Source organism: Triplophysa rosa, linkage group LG9, assembly GCF_024868665.1.
Source record: "Triplophysa rosa linkage group LG9, Trosa_1v2, whole genome shotgun sequence".
Classification (NCBI taxonomy): domain Eukaryota; kingdom Metazoa; phylum Chordata; class Actinopteri; order Cypriniformes; family Nemacheilidae; genus Triplophysa; species Triplophysa rosa.
The window spans coordinates 20,997,291-21,011,711 of NC_079898.1; the positions used below are offsets into that span (position 1 = coordinate 20,997,291).

At 39.7% G+C, this 14,421-nt stretch overlaps 1 protein-coding gene across 4 annotated transcripts in view; it reads right to left on the bottom strand.

Annotated features, from left to right (window-relative positions):
• slc8a3 (solute carrier family 8 member 3) overlaps nt 1–8,842 on the bottom strand; it is a 36,604-nt gene extending 27,762 nt beyond the window's left edge. Inside the window, exons 1-2 of one of the 4 annotated variants that reach the window (XM_057342005.1) lie at nt 7,960–8,841; nt 7,239–7,370 (exon numbers count right to left, since the gene is read on the bottom strand). The gene's annotated coding sequence lies outside the window, so the exon portion shown is untranslated. Of the gene's footprint in view, nt 1–7,238; nt 7,371–7,959 lie in introns of all 4 variants that reach the window. The other 3 variants (XM_057342008.1, XM_057342006.1, XM_057342003.1) reach the window with 3 other exon arrangements.
• Between the last annotated feature and the right edge of the window lie 5,579 nt (nt 8,843–14,421).

Below are 14,421 nucleotides of genomic sequence, written 5' to 3' on the forward strand. Positions count from 1 at the left end.
GAATTTATACTTTTTAACAGAAAACTTACGAAATTACAGTCAAACCAAAAATTATTTAGACATCACACCAGATATATTTTTTATTTATTTTACAAGTGGGTGCAGGACAATGTAGTTCATTTATGTAAGTGAGGATAGCAAAATAAAGTAAACTGTGATATATTATCCAAAACATTCTTCAAATAGTGGACTACCAGTAGAATTGAAAAAACTTTGAGACCAAATTATTTAATGCTAACTTTTTACACCACAGACTAAAAAAAATTTAGCATTGCTTTGTAATTGGTTGCCCTAAATTGGTATTATCTAATTGTGTTCTTAAATTTAACAGCTGACCACTATTCAGCCTAATCCATCCATTAAATACCTTTCTATCAAAGTTATCTGACATTATCAAGATGAATTTGTTCTGACACAGTTTAACTCTGAGTTCTTGTCATATTTTATAAAGATTGTCTAAACTATAGCGAAAAAACTGTGACAAACAATGTGAGAAATGTTAAACTGAATAAATTTTGGTTTGACTGTAGTTATGTGGGTGAATATACATTTTGCATACATATAACTTTCCACACGAATACTATACTAAAATATTAAAAAGTAACAGATGCACCCAATACACATGTGCATATATTTAATGTAAAAGAAAAACACCCCTGATAGCACACAAACATCTGGCAGACGTCTATTTGATGTTTGCATTTACATCTGCAAGACATAGTTTGCTCATCTGCAATATGTCACAGAGACGTCTGCTGTCAGATGTCATTTAGGCATCTAGAAGACGTCTGTAAGATGTCTATGATTTAGAATAGATGTAAAACTGCTCTTTCTAAGATGTTTAGCAGATGTTTTTACACAGCAAATGTTTTCCAGATCTTTAGCAGACGTCTTACAGACGTACCTGTGCTAGCTGGGACCATGTTTTGTTCAGTTCAACATAATTTGACAAACGAGTGCTGAGGGGGAGTGAATGCAATTCAATTCAGCGTTTTCAAATATCGTCCATTCTTTCTTTCTTCAAAATGATTAACAATTACTAGAATTATTAAAGAACCCAAAACATCACATTCCTTAGGAGTCACAATCACACCAATAACATTTATGGATCAATTTTACTTTGTTTCATGATCAAACACCCAATAAACCCAAAACAAACATTCTCACACGCACACACAACGTCACGCATGCATACACCCGCACGCTCACACACACTCTCACACATACTTGGCTGAAAGTAAACAGCAGCGTTGAAACAAAAGTGCTAATGAGGAAAAACTGTTTTGTAAAGCAAAAGAGCTTTGCCTGAAGCCTTGAGCAGCCGTACTACTCTATTTCTACTACCACAAATACAAAAGAGAGACACAGAATAAGAGAAGGGAAGAGAAAGTGGTTTAGAGTCACAGCCTTTGCTCTACTGAAGATGCATTGCATTCTCACTCTGGATGAAGATTTTAACAATCAAGAACCACAACCACCTCCCATCATCACAACCTGTAGTAACAGATAACAGTTTAACTTCAAAAACAATACTACAATACTGTACAACAACAAAAAAAGAATACAGACATGAATGGGATCAGCATAAGCGACTAATACCATACAACACCATGCGATTTAAAAGGTTTTATACATCTAAAAACAAGAAAAGTTACTCTTATCAGAGTTTGTGTGTGATCTGAGGTGGCGCTGCGTAGCATCTGAATAGCTGCTGAGTGTCTGAAGCTAAAGATCAGTCTTATCCGTGGAGTCAGCACTTGTTACCATAGCAACACACTGGAACGCGTGGGACAGGAATATTTTTATGACTCTAAAATCATGCTCATAAAATCCTACAAAGATTGAAAGAGGGTGTGCGTGTGTTCGGGGGCCTATTTTGGGTTTGTACCTGCTCATTTGAGAAATCTCAGGTCTCTGAGAATCTGATCACTGGATCACAGCGACCAGACGCTTTATTTACCGTCAAACAACCAACGCATCCCACTAACATCACAAAACACTGAGTCACATGCAGGTCACTATTGCGTGTAAATCTACTGCTGTTTCACCCTGCTAGATTCAAGCCCAAAACTGCATCACATTGATTTAAAAAGACGATAATAGTTAAAGTAGATATTTATTCATTGATTTTCAATTAATGTGTCCTATATCTCAACTTTAATTAAGACATTATGCCGCAGTCAGACTAGACTTTGAGCATGCGAAATTCGTTCGGACGGTGATGTGTAAATGGGCGGAAGCGCTCCCTCCATCTCTTAAATTTCTGTAACGAGAGGTCACGCTGTGACGTTTTGATCTTCTATTGGTCTCACGCACTCACGTGATGCGAATTCGCAGGTCAGAGTTCACCAAACTTAAACTTTGCTACGCAGCGAAATGCAAAATATCTTCGGACGGGCTTGCGTTTCCAGTCTGTTAAATTCGTATGCATATGAATGGAATTCAATGGAGCGAAAAGTCAAGTGATCGCAGCTTTAGTCGCTTGGTTTTCTTTAAATAAAAACTTTCCAAACAAACACTGTGGTTATGACCTGACTGCTTGGTTTGTTAGAGCAACCCCAATGCTTACAGGATGGTTTGCAGTGATGCTGGAAACTAGAATAGATAGAATTAACATTTTGAATGCATATTTATTCTAAACAGAAGCTCTGGAGCATAACATCATATTCTGTTGCCCATATTCATAGTGGGTTTCATAATAATACAACTCCAGCCTGAACTTGTATCGCCCATACTCTGAGTTGTTGAATCTTGAATATTGCTCACAAAACATGCCACAGAACTATCGGGTTATTATGTTCCAACTATACATTCAGTCAAAATGTCTGAAATCTTTCATAAGTGGGTATAATTTCGGGATTAAGTTGCATTCTTATGAAGGAAGAATGTAACTCAAGGAAATTCTAAACGTACAATCACAGCAGTAGCGAATGCGGATTATAAAACGGTCAGTTCTGGTCCTTGATTCTGATTGGCTGAACCGAGTTCCAAGCCGTTATAAAATACCCCCGATTTATAACGGCTGACCGCATTACATAGCCTCAATATCATTTTATTTACTTTATTTTATGAAACCTTGCTACGCATATGGAATAACCGTTTTATAAAAGCAATAAGCCCTGTGAAGCAGTGGGCTACAAGTGCATTTTATAACAGCTAAGGGGGTTTTAGCTGTTATAAAATGCACTGTAACCCACTGCTTCGCGGGGCTTATTGCTTAAATAACATTATTAATGCTGCATAATATAGCAGGTATGATGAACATTAACTTATTGCTTTTCTGACTCTGACATGTTGCAAAAAAAAACAATAAAAGATGTTAATTGGACAAACAACTACAACACAAAGATGCTTTACAAAAGTCAAGATTAATCACAACAGGCAATTAACTGCATGTACTGCATGGAATTGATCTCATATAACTCCATTTGTACAGCATGATGCACTTGACTTAACAACTATTAAATGACCAATCAGATCAATACAAGTCAACCGCCATATTCCAGATGCTGTCGCTGAAAACGTTTTCCTGTTTGAGTTTCTTCTATCTGATACTTCGCTCAACCGTTATCCCTAAACTTTTGAACTCAATGTTATATTTAAACAATTTATTCATTGTTAAAGCTTTTGTTTGGGTGTCTCTGTCTAATAATGAGGGGTAATAAGGTGATAATCCTAAAATCATGGTGTTGTAGTGTGTGTTAGCTGCTTAGAGGACAAGAAAGAAAGATCTCACTGCTACACACCCACACAGGAGACCCCAGGAGATCTTCTGCTCTGCGGTCAGATTCAGTGTGTGTGCGTGTAAAAATGTAATCCCAATATGACCCTTCGAAAGCACTATCTAATAAAACCACAATTTGATTCTCCAGTACTCTAAAGCAGCAGGTCTCCTGTGTGTGTGTCCTGGAGGAAAGTAAACACACTTCAGAACATGAAAAAGATCTTATACATTATTCCAAATACACCCATGAGACAGCAGAGTGCTGACAGAGAGGACACAACACACACACACACACACAAAGTTTCTTTCACTCTCTCAGCACGGAGCCAATGCCTGCATAAAAAGTAATGCACTAAAAATACAGTAGAACAGACACACGCGCGCTCTTACACTGCTTGTGTTGCTCAGAAAGTCCACATGGAGGAAGGTTGGGAAAGAGTGGCTCGACGATTCTTTCAATTACACATTTCTCCTTAACCCTTCACTCATTTCTGATGTGTGTGCACTTATTCTTTACTAATTTTGGTGTGTCTGTTTGAGTTAAAAATGAAGCTATTATCTGATACCTATTCAGAACTGAGTATCAAAAACTCCCCACTGAATTTAAATCGGAAACGTGGGGTTTAGTTCGCGTGTGTTCGCAGTTCGGGACAACGGACCAAAAATACTGATGACTCATCGTGCACTACATATTGTATGAGAATGTCCTGTCCCCTAATACCATGTGCGATAAACTAAGTAACAAATCACAGATCACAGCTGTCACAGTAAAATACATTCATCTTAAATAAATGGCATCAGTCATTCTACAGTATATCGCCGAAAACATCATTTCAGAGACCGTTTTCCTGATTTTAAAATGTACTATTTATAGTACATTTTTGTTTCATTCTGTGAACTACTAACAATATTTTTACCAAATTTCAAATAAAAATATACTTTTTTATTTGCAGAAAAAGTAAAAAAAAAGAGTTTATCACAGTTTTAATGTGTCTTGTCATGCTGTCAGTCTTTCACGTTGCTGTTGGATGACTTTGTCACTCCTGAGGTTTCCCTTACGAAAATTTACCATGGTTTTACTACAGTTAAAATTGAAAAACCATGGTTTTACTAGTTAAAATTGAAAAACCATGGTTTTACTACAGTTAAAACCAAAAAAACATGGTTACTGTAGTAAAACAATGGTTATCACAAAATGTTTTTTGTAATATATAGTAAAACCATAGTAAACGATGGTTACTGTAGTAAAACCATGGTTTTGCCCTAAGTAATCAATGCACCAAAAAACCCTGGTTACTACACTTGTACCACAAAAAAAACATGGTTAGTTTTCGTAAGGGTTGATTTTGTTGAAATTCAACAAATAACCACAATACATCTAGAAATGCTGCTTAAATTTGATTTTTTTTCCGCAGCTGTATGTCCACACTTATATTTTCAATAGACCACCGGAAAGAAACTGTGCTTGTCAAGCCACGTCATGGGGTCTTTAATGATGTGTGGTGTTTTGTGGGTGTCTGGTTAAAATCTCTAAGATGTTATTCCGTGTAGGCTTATGTAGTGTTTGGCAAGAGACAAATGTCCTAACTGAGCTCAGATCACAGAGCCAGCCAAGCTAGTATCATAAATAATCTTACGACAGGAAAACCAAAGCCAGGTGAGTGTGCAGTATTTCTAATGTTAATTTTAGTCAGGCATGTTGTTGTGGGTGGAGGTTCCAAATCAACCGGTAAACTGTACATTACATTTACATTCATTCATTTAGCAGATGCTTTTACCCAAAGCTACTTGCAATTGAGAGAGCATTTAACATCAACGGTGGGTTTGAATGTAAGTCACACCAGGATCAGGTCAGACCTCTCAAGAATCATAATTGGCAGTGTTTCAAGGTGATGAGCCAACCGTGGGTAACAACCTTTCTACCGCCTCAGCTGTTCCCATGGCAATGGAATGCCTGTGGGTTGCAGGCTAATACTATCATGTGGATCTCAACACGCATTTAAGTCCCTCAGTGACACTTTTAGCGATTGGCACAAAAGCAAATGGTTGCATTGATGTATTTAATTGGAAGGAACTTCCTGTGCGTCTTAAAAAAAAGCTGGTTTTAATTTCCATAACTATGTGACTTTCTACCAAATTGTGCTCTGATCCACATAATGAAAGTGAAGTGTGGTTTGACTAAAATGTATAAAGGTGTACGAATTAGGTTAACAGAATTTAGACCTTAATCCTGGGTGTCCATTCACATTCATTCTGTAGAATAAAGCAGCTGCTGTAAATAACTCCATTTGGGTTCCAATGCAGAAAGAGAGCAGTTATAGAGGTTTAAAAATCAAGCGTAGCGTTAGTTCTGGCAGGACCCTTGAGTCTAGCTTGCATCAGCCGATCACATCAGGTGCAGCTAATCAACGTTAACCAATAGTCATACAACACACACTAGACTGCGTCCTATTTAAGTTGCATTTCTTTACTCCTTATCAGCTGCTTAATCATGCTGCCCTCAAAACCCACCTCCATCCCCATCTCCTCCATATCCGCCTGTATCTGTCGGACCATTTAATTTAATCCTGTTACGCATCATGAACTGTTCTGGTTCCCCAGGTGGGGGGACATGTATTGCTGCGCTCCCGCTATGTCCATGCAAGGCTGCATGGACGGGCGGAGAGTTTGCCAAGAACAGTTTCATTCCATCAACCTTAAATATATGCTATTGTCGAATATTTGACGACTGTGGTCCTGACAGAAAGACATTTGGTAAATAAATTACAACAGAGTTTCCATTTCATTTTTGGCTGCACCGCTCCTTTAACCGTACCATTTCAAAGAACCCCTAGTATACGGATCACACACTTGTTGTAAATTGTGGGAAAAGTATATTTGGAAATTTTCCTCCTCACTCCTCTGCATTCTCCCCTCTCCACCTCGTATATCACACGTCAGCCAGCATACCAGAACCCTCAGCAAATCTGTTTGTACGCAACAGTTTACAACTGCTGCTGCCAGGCGTCTTAGTTTCTCACGACAGACTATTGAAAAGAATACATACATTCACACACAAGGCCAATGAAGAACACAGGCTAACTAACATACTAATGAGGCCTCTAAGCGAACAAATTTTGTGTGTTCATTAGAGAAAGAAATTGCAGGCAGCCAGTCATGTCTGTGTATATCCATATTTATATGATTTTGTTGCACACACACAGAGAAAAGAGACGCCACTGTAAAACAAAAGCACAACAATTTCAGAGCCAGCAAATTTGCCACCAGCTGCGTATCTATTCCCCGAGTTCCAAATCTCTGTGGCCTGCTAAAGTAGAGGTGCTCACTGGGTAACAGGAGAAAGGGGCAAACTAGAGACACCTACAAACACGAGCCGGGTCCCTGCCTCCCCCACCCTATTTTAAGAAATGCCCAGTTGGGGCGACACCTGATAGGGTTATAAACAGAGGGTAAGAGAGTGGGGCAGGTGTCAGCTGCCCCGAATTAATCACATATCTCAGCAAAAGCTCTTTACCTGTTTGGAAAGGGACCCAGGGACATGAAGAGCGTGCAGCACGTGACTCAAGCAATCTATTCTTGATCAATACCCATCTGTCCATCTTACAAGCCCTTCTGCCTCTGTACGAGTTGTTCTATTACCAATAAACTGAAATGTAAAAATCAGAAAGGTGCGAGGTGAAAGACTCCAGCTTGCTAAAGGGACATTCAGACACATACCTAGGAACGTAAGTGATTAGCAGGGCAAACGCGCATCTTCTGTTAAACAGCAAACGGAAGATCTGTCAAAAAACGTGCGCTAATAAGAGCCTCTAATCATAAATGATCTGATCTCACCCCCGCCCCGACCAACACTTCTCATGATAAATGATCCAGATCCATACGAGTCTCAGACTAAATCAGCATTATCCAAATTCAAATATTTTGATATTAAAAAAACGCGTTTGTCATTACATCTGTGATCATTATAATGGCACTGGTAGTGACTGTTCAACGTTTGTGTGGTATTATGGTGGAAATGATCAGAGACCTGTGACGCAAATTTGGAAACGTTCTCTCTCCACGGTAATTCTACATTACGCCGATCATATCCCCTAAGAGCGCGTCCACCGTTCAGCGACGCAAAATCCGCTACGTCCCAACTACCCCTAAATAAAGTCGCTCGTGCCTCAAACTGCACTAATTATCGCTAACTAACCAATAGCGACGCGCAAACGCATCGAACGCAAGGTACGTACCTCTGAGCAAATGAGCAATTATTTCCTCCTAAATGGTTTCACGCAACGCGAAATATTCCAGTCAGATCGGATATTGTAAGGATTTCGTTCCCGAGCGTCTCACTGGCTCTCCGTTAAGCGTACAGCTGGCTGCTCCTTGGTGGCAGAAATACCCCTGGGCCGCTTTCGCCCTCCTCACACGCGCGCACGCACGCACGCACGCACGCACCGACCGACTCCGGTGCCTGCCCAGTTCCGGCAGATCGATGGAACCGGTGAAGTGATGCCTCTTTCCCTCGCCTCGCCGCCGTGTCCTCACGCGGGTCTGATGGATGCGCCGGTCACTGGGGCTGTCAGCACGCGCTCAGATCGAAGCGCTGTTGAAAAATGGTACCGTGGAATCCATGTGATCGGTTCTTCCGTGAGCCCCGAGCAACAGCGGCGAACGAACACTCGCGCCCCCTCCTCTCTCTCTACCCCCGTCACACGTTATAGCGCAGGAAATAAGTTGGTTCTTTTACAACCGAACGGGCCCCGTTTCATTTCATGACCAAGCGTGGAAGGGCACAGATGCAACCGCTGCACGCGAAACCTTCCATCAGCATCTGTAGCTACATCTCATCTGCGCGCATCACGCACCCTTATGCTTAGTTGTGGAAATGTAGTTTGCATTCTGCGCGCGGCCCGCTCGTTTTTCGCGCATCACGAGAGTGGCGATTTTGTGATGGAATATACAAGGAATTCAAGTCGTCTCACCTCTTCCCTCTATCTCCGCCTCCCTTCTCCAGATTTCGCCTTGGAAACACACCCTCCACCGGGCGCACGCGGACACAGGCGTCTACGTCACCGCATCAGCTGGGACAGAAAAGATGCACCATACTTCATGTGCATGTAACATTCACATCTGCGCGCGTGGAGTACGGATGATGCGCGTGCTCTGCAAAATGGCACATGTGACCATGTATGGTGTAATTATTTGTAGTTAGTATTCAGAAGTATCTCGTTTTAGCTCCCAGCATGAAGTATACAATGCTGTGACTTTTAACAGCTATTCTGTTATTTCACAATAGTACACCTCACACTTAACAATCTTACGGACACATTGTCAGACCTGTTCAAAATATCAGTCATCTTATTCACCTGGCTTTTACGAATATTAAATTAAATGTTCAGGCTTTACTCAAGTCCAAGAAAATGTGCGTGTGTGCAGCCCACAGTAATCAAGCCACTGTACCAGCCTCTTCTAATTATGGTTGCCCTTCACATGACCAAATCATTTATCACACATGTAACAAAGCTAAAACGAATCACCATAGACACACACACACCAGCTGTTCGGTTGGGGAGGATTGTGGGTGTTTAGAATGAAGGACAAATCAACTGAGAAGCAAAGAAGAAATCATCCCATCATCTTGATTCTAAACCAAAAGCCAGCCACCCCCTTGACCTGGGGGAATTCAACATCCTCTTGTTATTTTTTCCAGATCTGTCATTGAATGCTCAATTGACTTTCTAATGTGAGTCTTATAATAAAACAAATGCTAGAACTCACACATACCATACAGAAACAAACAACAACCAACAAAAAAACTCAACAACCACCTAGCAACCAATCAGAATCACTCATCAAAGATAAGCATTGGAGAAGGGGAAACGGCATTCACATTTTATAAAAGGCCAGACACTGGCAGACACATGCCCACGGCAGCCATGGAGCGACTGATGCAGCATGCCCCAAAGAAGAGGAGATTAGCTGTCTGTCTCCTCCTGCAGTAAGACAGGTGTGTGACAGGCAAAATGTTCTTCAGCTGAATCAGCACGTATGTCCACCCTCACCAACCGGGAATGACACCTTAGTGGCCAGCTCTAATGCACGCTGATGGGAAATTTACACAACAGATACAGAGACATTCATCTCTCCTGTCATCATTAACAGAGGTCAAACTGTGTGTGTATCCTCCTTCTTTCCCCTGACTCCACAAAGCCACTGCGTCTGGAACATACTGCACACAGTGAGGCCTGAAGATGAAGTTGTTTAAAAAAGAAAAGAAAATTGTTACTTAATAAAAAGAAAAGTGGCAGAGAGGTAACACTATTTAACTTTAACATTCAGTGAATCAGATTAGATTAGACAATTAAACACATTTGTGAGGTTAAATAAGTCATGAAATGTGTTTGCAAACCCATTTAACTTTTGGTAACAACAAATTTCCAGGTAAAACAAAATTAATTGAGGAAAGATTACTATGTAAAATAAGAGTGACTCAAATTGCATTGGAGGAAAAGCAAGTACAATGGCATTACTACAATCCTTGTGTATTTGTGCTGCAACATCTCCTTAAAGGGATAGTGCATCAAAAAATACAAATTCTGTGATAATTTATTCACCCTCATATTGTGCAAAACCTTTTTTCTTATGTGGAACACAAAACAAGATATTTTGAGAAATGTGGTTTTGTGTTGTAAGTCAATGGGGTCCAATGTTGTTTGGTTATCAACGTTCCTCGAAATATATTGTGTTAATCAGAAGAACGTCATACAGCTTTGAAATGACATGAGGTTGAGTAAATAACAAAAACAAAACAAATTGGGGTGAACTACCTTCAATATCGAGTAAAAAGGAAATTTGTACGTGTAGTGATGTCAGAGATGTAATGATGTGAGAATGCCCAGCTGGCTTGTTAGTGCCAGCATGCTTATGTGTGCAAATATGATTGGCAAGGCAAAAATGTGTGTGTGCGCATGTGTGTATGTGCTGAAGTATGAATGAATCTGAGATTATGTCCATGAGATGTGTGTTTGTGTGTGTCAGTATAGTTCTGCCAGAGGGTAGTGTGTAGTTTCTGCCTGAACAGTCCTTCTGCTGCATAGCATCAGGATATTTATAGAACACAGAATTATGACAAAGAAAAACAATAAGCAACATACACACTCATTTGTTGAAAAAAAAAACAGTTTGTGTGGGTTTCAGTTTACTACATTATGGGGAGGAAAATGTGCCTATAATATAGAAAAGCCTCAAATCTGCAACATTTAATTGAAATGCTTAATAATATCTAAATGAAAATGCCAGAGTTTCTGCGGTTGTTAGGTATTCTGAATATCATTAGCTCTGTACAAAAACAATGGAAGTCAATGTAATGATAGTAATTTCATGCGTGTGATAATGCGCGTGTGTGACAGCAGGCAGACACTGATGTTATCATACTGTGAGTGGCAAAGTGGTTTGGAGTTCCAGCGTGGAGGTGTGTATGTCACGTTAATTGCATGGCACAATCTCTAAGATAATTACAATGCTACGAGTTCATGTGGGTGTGTGATTTTGGAAGAGGCATTTTTCTCTAATCGTTGACGATTTCACAGTTGGGCCCTTTGTGTAATCCACACACACACACCTTTCTCTCCTTTCTGCCACGTGATTCGCTGGCTCAGGAAGTATGCAGTAAATATTGAATTTGATTTCTTCTTTTCTTAGTGCCGTGTTTAATTATTGATGCTTGTTTTCTTGCAGTTTGTGATGAAAAATATAAGCACACGTGTGAGGGAGTCTCAAACCATCACGGTCTGAGAGCACACTCACTAAACGTTTAAACATACACTACACTGAAAACACACAATACATGCATATAAATAGTATGTTTTCATTCATGCTTGCTGGAGGCTGGAGTTACGGTACTTAAAAGGCTGCACAACTTTAATAATTTAACGTTCTCTCCTAAACGTCCAACCTCATTAAACTCTCCCCGAATCGTTTAAATGGAAAGTCCACCCAAAAATGAAAATTATGTCATCATTCACTCACCCTCATTTTTTCCAAACCTGTATAAATGTATTTGTTCTGATGAACACAAAGAAAGATATTTGGAAAAAATGTTAGCAGCTGACAGTTCTGGGACATCATTGACTACCATAGAAGGAAGAATGATAGTATCTTATTTTGTTCTATTGAAAATGAGATATTTTGAAGAATTTAGGAAAAAGTAGTGCACATTTGACTACCATTTTCATTTTCTATGGTAGTCAATGATTTTCCAAAAATGTCAGTTGCTAACATTTTCCAAATATCTTTATTTGTGTTCAGCAGAACAACTTGGGGGGATTTTCATTTTTGGGTGAAGATCCCTTAAGCAAACAAAAACCATTGTATTTAATTTTAAGCATATATTACCTGTACTTAATAAGAAATTCTGCCATTGACCTAAATTGATAGAAAAATCAAGATGAGTGCAGAAAGGGAGTTCGATGCGGCATTTACACACAACAAAAAAATCAGATTTCTTTTATCTTGGATATGAGCTAAATCTAGAGACAATATCGCAGAAACTTTGGGGTGGATCATTGACTTTAGCCATTAAGCAACTACCTAGCAACCACTTGAAACAACCTAGCAATATCCTAGAATCGTCATAGCAACGTGCAATTTAACTATGCCAAAGTTTTGATAAAAGAAAAGTGAAATTATATTTTCAAACATTCTCTGCCATTAAAGGGATATTGCACGTGAACCTGAGGCTTGTTTTTCCATCAAATGACACAGGCGTGTAAGTTCCTGTGACGAACGCGGCATTTTTCATTTTGTTCCAATAGGATACCATCTCCTCTGTGCGGGACCTTTTGTCACAGTGATTTGCCGGAAAACAAGCCTCTGGTTTACACACAGCCGAGAGATAGCGGAGCTAGACATTAACGATAAAGGCGGGGTGTCCGATTTCTCTTAGCCGTTGTTGATCACCAAAACAGACACACCCCTACCCCCATCTTTCGCTTTCGTCAGTGCTCGGCTCAACTAATGTCCGTCCTGTGGACGCATTTAGCTTAAACAAACGCATCGATTCGCCTCAGAAGACCTTTGTTAAGACCGCAGAGCCGTGTCGAGCAGTTCTTTGATCGATGGACGTACTTTTTGGAGCTTCAAAAAATTGCCCTCCATTCTACCGCTTGAAAGAAAAATTATATGTGGTATTATAACTCCGACTGCATTATTCTTCAAGAAGAAAGTCTTGTTAAGAATGCCTTGAGGGTGAGTAAAACATGGGGAAATTTTGTTTTGCCTCTGAAATATCCCTTTAACTGCAACAATCAAGCAAGATATTTGTATAAAGGATGATCCCTTCAACACAGTCTGACCATCCTCATCAACACTGAGTCACTCTGGTATTACATGAAGAGACACACAGACTCAAACAATTAAAACTGTGGCAACAATACTAAGATGCTTTGAACAACCTACCTGCAGGGCCAGCATAAGAACTATTCTTTTAGAATTGGGGGGAGTCCATCCTGCAGGGATTTACATTGTTAATACTTGTGTGCACGTGTAAAACATGATAATGCAACATGTCTAAGCCAGATGTCTACCTCCTTTGTTAAAGATATAATCAGCAAAAGCAATATTTGAAACACGTAAGCCTACTAGGCAGCATCATATATTTGAACATTCACCAGCCTTCTACTTCACCTGCAGCAGTAAGAGGGGAATGAATCAAGCAAAATGTTCATGCGACCTCTGCTAGGAACAATAAATAATACATGTATTTACTAACACAAATAGAGGCTATAGCTCCACATAAAGGATGAGCTGCACACTGTAGATCAAGAGATTGCATTCAACCCAAGTGCCACACTACTGGTACAGTCTTTTCAATTGTCTAGAGTTTAAAAAAGCACCCTAACATCGAAACAAACGTTTGTTCATATAAATTTGTTGGCGGGACAGTTAATCAAGTTAAAGATGGGCTGCAGGGTGTACAGTAAATGCATACTGTTTGCAAGAAGGAAATCTTATAGTTGCTCACAGACAATATAAATAGACAACTTTGAATATCGATTGCTATCAGGATGTGAAGAAATTTTGCACCAGCATAAAGAAAAAATATGAATCCCACAATGCACCACAAAAGAGGGAGCATTGTTGCTCACTGTTTACTTACCGGAAATGTTGTCAGGTCTTCTGAAGTCTCTCAAGCCAACATCAATGATGAATAAATGGGGCAACTCTTTTAAGAGAAAACTGTTTGCATTTGGATTTAGGCAAATGTTTACGTAAACAACTTGCTAGACAGAGCAGTAAACACAAAATGAAAAAACTATGTAACAAACTGTTAATTAAATTACACGTTTAACGTAAATGCAATAACAACTCATTTTAAAATGATCAATAACATGGAGATTAATAATTATTTAGTATGAAAAATAAACAGTCAGGCACCTGGAGCTTGATAAATGAAGTCTTTTCTTCAATATTTTCCACCTGACCAGTCAACACATTTCAAAATTGTATTGAAACATACCAGAGGCTTTCCCTGTCAAATCTGTTTTGATTTGGACTGGATACACGAGCTGCTATTATGCCCCTAAGGATATCTGGACTCCTGAAGTAAGATTTGTTGACGAGTCCCCTTCTGCCCCCGGGGGTCATTCCCACGTGAGCAATTAAAGTGACAGTACACATGAATTGACAGTGCTGGAATTTCCAGCAGGAGA